General features: G+C 48.1%; 1 protein-coding gene across 1 annotated transcript in view; it reads left to right on the top strand.

Annotated features, from left to right (window-relative positions):
- Positions 1-397: 397 nt before the first annotated feature.
- LOC143300916 (fibroblast growth factor receptor-like 1) overlaps positions 398-5,631 on the top strand; it is a 149,276-nt gene continuing 144,042 nt past the window's right edge. Inside the window, exon 1 of the mRNA XM_076614866.1 lies at positions 398-1,311. The gene's annotated coding sequence lies outside the window, so the exon portion shown is untranslated. The remainder of the gene's footprint in view (positions 1,312-5,631) is intronic.

The raw sequence follows: 5,631 nt of genomic DNA, 5'->3' as shown, positions 1-5,631 counted from the left end.
CATGTGGCAGACTCACTACGTCACCCTCACCCCCACCCGTTTAACACGTCCCCCTTTCCCCCCATCTCTCTCTCTCCCCCACTACCTCCCCCAATATAAGTGTTCACACCTCCACCGATGTTCATCAAACGCTCATCAACAGCCCCCCCTCACCCCCTTGCACCTCCCCTCCCGTCCCTAATTGGAGGGGCGGGGCCAGGAGGGGGCGGACGACCAATAAGCCAGCGCGCGTGCCCCCTGAGTGACGGGCCAAGTGAGGAGGGAACCCCCAAGATGAGAGGTGGGAGGAGCGACGGGAGAACAAGTCGCACATGGCACACAACACTGAGCAAATCTACCTTGTGTACTTGCAAGCTTGCAAAGCGGCCAGCCCCGAGTTTTGTGCCAGTTAGCAGCTTGCCTGCCTTGTAGCCTTGCCTTGCCTTGCTGGCCTCTTGTCTTCCTCTGCCTGGCCCGCTTCTCTCTCTCTTCCTCTCTCTCACTCTCACTCCGCTACCTTGAGAGAGAGAGAGAGCGCCTCACGGCACAGCGACTGACGAAGCTCCGTGACGGCCTGTGACATGATTTATGAGTGGTGATTTATTCCGGCAAGGGGCACGGTAAGGGTGTCGGCGGAACTTGCACGTTTCACAAGGTGGTGATAAATGTGTGGCGGGGGGGCCGCGCCGCCCGTTATGACAGCCTAGTAAAGAGGTGACAGGCCCAAGCCAACCAAATGGACCACCACTACCCACACCATTGATTCGGGTCCCACGCCTTGCCCCCCACCCCTTACCACCTCCTCTTGGTCCTTCCTCAACCAGGGGGTAGTGAAGTCAAGGACCCCACACCCCGAGAACCGGTCACCCAAAGTTTGATTTACAGACTGCTGGAAGAAGAGCTGCGTGAAGAGTTGATTTACTGCTGCCTGCAAGAGCGTCGTTATTAGAAACACAATACAAGTATAAAAACGTGTAACAGGCCATCACAGGGGGAAAAGACCAATATCAGTGGGGAGAAAAAAATCAAAACAAACAAAACACACACGCACAAAACCCAGACCAGTCAAAGGTTTTTTTTTAAGTGGAAATAAAAGTTACAAGTTAAAAACTTTCCCAACAAAGGAGGAGTATCATCAGTTGATTTCGTTACTCGTCGTCAATCCGTGTGGGTTTTTTTGTTCGTTGTTCGTTGTGTGCGGCAGAGGTTCGTGTTGCCCGTGCACGGTGATGGTGCACGTCACTGTGGTCCACGGAAAGTGATGCTGGATACCTGACCAAGTGGAGTATTGATTGCTGTCTGTGTGGCTGTGTGCATCCAGGCCTGTTGCAGGTGGGTGCTTACATAAGTGTGTGTGTGTGTGTGTGTGTGTGTGTGTGTGTGTGTGTGTGTGCAGGCACGCTAGCTGACTGGCAGTTTTATTTGTTTTTTGTTTTGTTGCTGTTTTTTTGTGGGTTTTTTTGTTTTTTTTTGGGGGGGGGGGTTGTTGTTTGTTTTTGTTTTTTTATAAATATCTGGGTCGTCGTGTTAGAATTCATTTGTGTGTGTGTGTGTGTATGTGTGTGTGTGCTTTATATGCAAATTTAAATCGAACCATCAACATTTCATATTTACAAAATACATCAGTAAGGACATTAATACGCATCAGGAATACCAAATTTACAACCCAAAACTACTTCTGCTACTGCCACTACTGCTACGACTACTACTACTGCTGCTACCACTACTACAAGTACTTTTTCGGTTAATGCTACTAATACTACTATCACGATGTCAGCTACTACAAGCACTCATACCGAAAACCCAATATACAAAGGCAGGTGTCCACAATGTTTCTGTGGAGATGTTTGCAGAATTATACTGGGTTTTTACAGGTTCTATACCACCAAATACCCTATATTCATCCACGCACATGTATACATGTAGGGTGTTTGCTACCAGCATGGCTACAATCAATTTATCACATCCCCCTTTTCCCCTTCAGGCTTTGACAGTGGTGTTCCCCCGCTGTCCCTGTCCCTTCAGTGTGTGGCCTTCGGTCATCTGTTTTAGTGCTTCACCCATGATTATCTTCACCAGTCTTATCTGTCGTATTAAGTAACCCATGTCCTTCTCCTTCAGCGTCTGTGGTCGTCAAAACATGATGTGCCAAGTTTATCTGAGTGACTTTATGAGTCGGTCAGTTATTTGCAACGTTGGAAGAACTATACTCTTTTGAAAATCTTTTTAAATTTTTTTTTTATATACATTTGCAATCCCAGTTTGCTTTTATACATGTATGCATATAACATACACAGATCAACCACGGCATCAGTGGAATATTACACGATTTTGTCACCTGCAGATCATCATTACAGCCACACGCAAAACTGGTAGAAAAAAAAAATTACTCAGACCTTTGTGCCAGCAGGCAAGTGTGAAATCTTTACCACCCTACACGTATGTTCCAAGAGTAAGATGACAAACGTGCCTGTGTCACAAACGCGGCATGCACGCCAAAAGACACTCTCACTCACACACACACACACATACACACGCACACGCACACGCACGCATGCTGGTATGCACATGCCAGAGTGGATATCAGTGCCGTAGGAACACAAGCCACATGGTTATAACGCAAAGAAAATGTAGGCCAGAGGGCATCTTGAGCAAAGAAAACAGGCCGGAGTGGATACAGGAGGTGAGGGAATATCGGTCTGAGAAAATGGATGCCAGAGACGGAGAGAAATAAATGGCGGTAAGAAACCGCAGTGTAGGAAAGAAGGAATACAAGGCTAAGAACAAACAGACTGCGTGGAGGTGATATATATGTATGCCTGTAGGATAATGTATGCCTCCGAGAGTGTATGTGTGTATGCCTTGGAGAATGTAGGTCTCGAAGAGGATGTAGTGCTTAATTAATACTGACGGGAGATAGATCGGACTTTGAGAATACACTGTGATATTCTTTAACTATGGAGGCCAGAGGAGATAGTAGTCATTGACGACATTATACATGTAAGTGCTTGTAGTAATGAGAAAATGTGGACCGGAGGGGGTATTAACCTAAAACGCGTGGTCAAGACAAGAAGGGGTATATTACATGTGAGAACATAGACTTCCTCCCTTCCTTCTGTGGAGTGACCACAATCATTTCTTGATTATTCTGTCACTAGACCGTATGGATACAAAGGATGCAGAACTATTGTTTTGGCTGGAGATAACATTGGTCTGATAATATCTAAACCAGACAGCGTAGAGTGTTCGCTAAAGTAACAACAGGACCATATAAAAGTTTTCTCTGTTTGTGTAAACATGTAATATACAGCTACATGACAGAGAAAAAAAGACTCAGGGAATATAAGGCGAAAAGAATACATGGCAGGAATGGATATGCTGGTCCACATGTAAACAGAAAGAAGATATACAGGCCACATGGGAATGATAAGGCATGCAGGCCACAAGGGAAGAAGAAGGTACACAGGCCACAAGGGAAGAAGAAGACATACAGGCCACAAGGGAAGAAGAAGGCATACAGGCCACATGGGAGGAAGAAGGCATACAGGCCACAAGGGAAGAAGGTATACAGGCCACAAGGGAAGAAGAAGGAATACAGACCTCAGGGGAAGAAGGAATACAGGCCACAAGGGAAGAAGAAGGCATGCAGGCCACAAGGGAAGAAGAAGGCATGCAGGCCACAAGGGAAGAAGAAGGCATACAGGCCACAAGGGAAGAAGAAGGCATGCAGGCCACAAGGGAAGAATGCATGCAGGCCACAAGGGAAGAAGAAGGCATACAGGCCACAAGGGAAGAAGGTATACAGGCCACAAGGGGAAGAAGAAGGCATACAGGCCACAAGGGAAGAAGGTATACAGGCCACAAGGGAAGAAGGAATACAGGCCACAAGGGGAAGAAGAAGGCATACAGGCCACAAGGGAAGAAGAAGGTATACAGGCCACAAGGGAAGAAGGAATACAGGCCACAAGGGAAGAAGAAGGCATACAGGCCACAAGGGAAGAAGAAGGCATACAGGCCACAAGGGAAGAAGAAGGCATGCAGGCCACAAGGGAAGAAGAAGGCATGCAGGCCACAAGCGAAGAAGAAGGCATACAGGCCACAAGGGAAGAAGAAGGCATGCAGGCCACAAGGGAAGAATGCATGCAGGCCACAAGGGAAGAAGAAGGCATACAGGCCACAAGGGAAGAAGGTATACAGGCCACAAGGGGAAGAAGAAGGCATACAGGCCACAAGGGAAGAAGAAGGTATACAGGCCACAAGGGAAGAAGGAATACAGGCCACAAGGGGAAGAAGAAGGCATACAGGCCACAAGGGAAGAAGAAGGTATACAGGCCACAAGGGAAGAAGGAATACAGGCCACAAGGGAAGAAGAAGGCATACAGGCCACAAGGGGAAGAAGAAGGCATACAGGCCACAAGGGAGGAAGGTATACAGGCCACAAGGGAAGAAGGAATACAGGCCACAAGGGAAGAAGAAGGCATGCAGGCCACAAGGGAAGAATGCATGCAGGCCACAAGGGAAGAAGAAGGCATACAGGCCACAAGGGAAGAAGGTATACAGGCCACAAGGGGAAGAAGAAGGCATACAGGCCACAAGGGAAGAAGAAGGTATACAGGCCACAAGGGAAGAAGGAATACAGGCCACAAGGGGAAGAAGAAGGCATACAGGCCACAAGGGAAGAAGAAGGTATACAGGCCACAAGGGAAGAAGGAATACAGGCCACAAGGGAAGAAGAAGGCATACAGGCCACAAGGGGAAGAAGAAGGCATACAGGCCACAAGGGAAGAAGAAGGTATACAGGCCACAAGGGAAGAAGGAATACAGGCCACAAGGGAAGAAGAAGGCATGCAGGCCACAAGGGGAAGAAGAAGGCATACAGGCCACAAGGGGAAGAAGAAGGCATACAGGCCACAAGGGAAGAAGAAGGCATGCAGGCCACAAGGGAAGAAGGTATACAGACCACAAGGGAAGAAGAAGGCATGCAGGCCACAAGGGGAAGAAGAAGGCATGCAGGCCACAAGGGGAAGAAGAAGGCATACAGGCCACAAGGGAAGAAGAAGGAATACAGGCCACAGAGGAAAAATAAGGTATACAGGTCACAAGCGAAGAAACGATAAACCGAGGTCCCGTGTGCAACAGGCAGTTAGCGCACGTAAAAGAACCTACGGCAAGAAACGGGTTGCCCCTGACAAAAGTCTGTTCCATGAAAAAAGTTTCAGTTTCAAGGTGGTGTCAGAGCGTGCTTGCATATCCATATACATACCATACACTTCATCTGCAGGGAAAAAAACAGGAGCAGATGCCTTCGTATATCCCAACAAGCCCTGAGAGCCTAAGTTTGTGTAAAACATTTTTTTTTAAAGTCATCCTCCGCTGGGATTCGAACCCGCGACCTCTTGATTAGAAGTCCAGCACGCTATCCACTGCGCTACGGGGAACTGCCGTGAAAATCTACCATGATAGTAAATCAAAAAACACTTGCAGACAGAGAGACACGGAGAGACAGACAGACAGACGGACGGACGGACAGACAGAGACAGAAAGACAGTGAGAGAGAGAGACACAGAGAGAGAGAGAGGGGGGGGAGAAACAATATGGATAGCGCTGCACAGTGGCAAAGTGTTCTCCCTGGGGTGAGCAGCTCGACTTTCA

Source organism: Babylonia areolata, chromosome 2 (genome assembly GCF_041734735.1).
Source record: "Babylonia areolata isolate BAREFJ2019XMU chromosome 2, ASM4173473v1, whole genome shotgun sequence".
Lineage (NCBI taxonomy): Eukaryota > Metazoa > Mollusca > Gastropoda > Neogastropoda > Buccinidae > Babylonia > Babylonia areolata.
The sequence above is the reverse complement of the archived record's forward strand: the minus strand, read 5'-3'. Positions and strand labels throughout refer to the sequence as shown.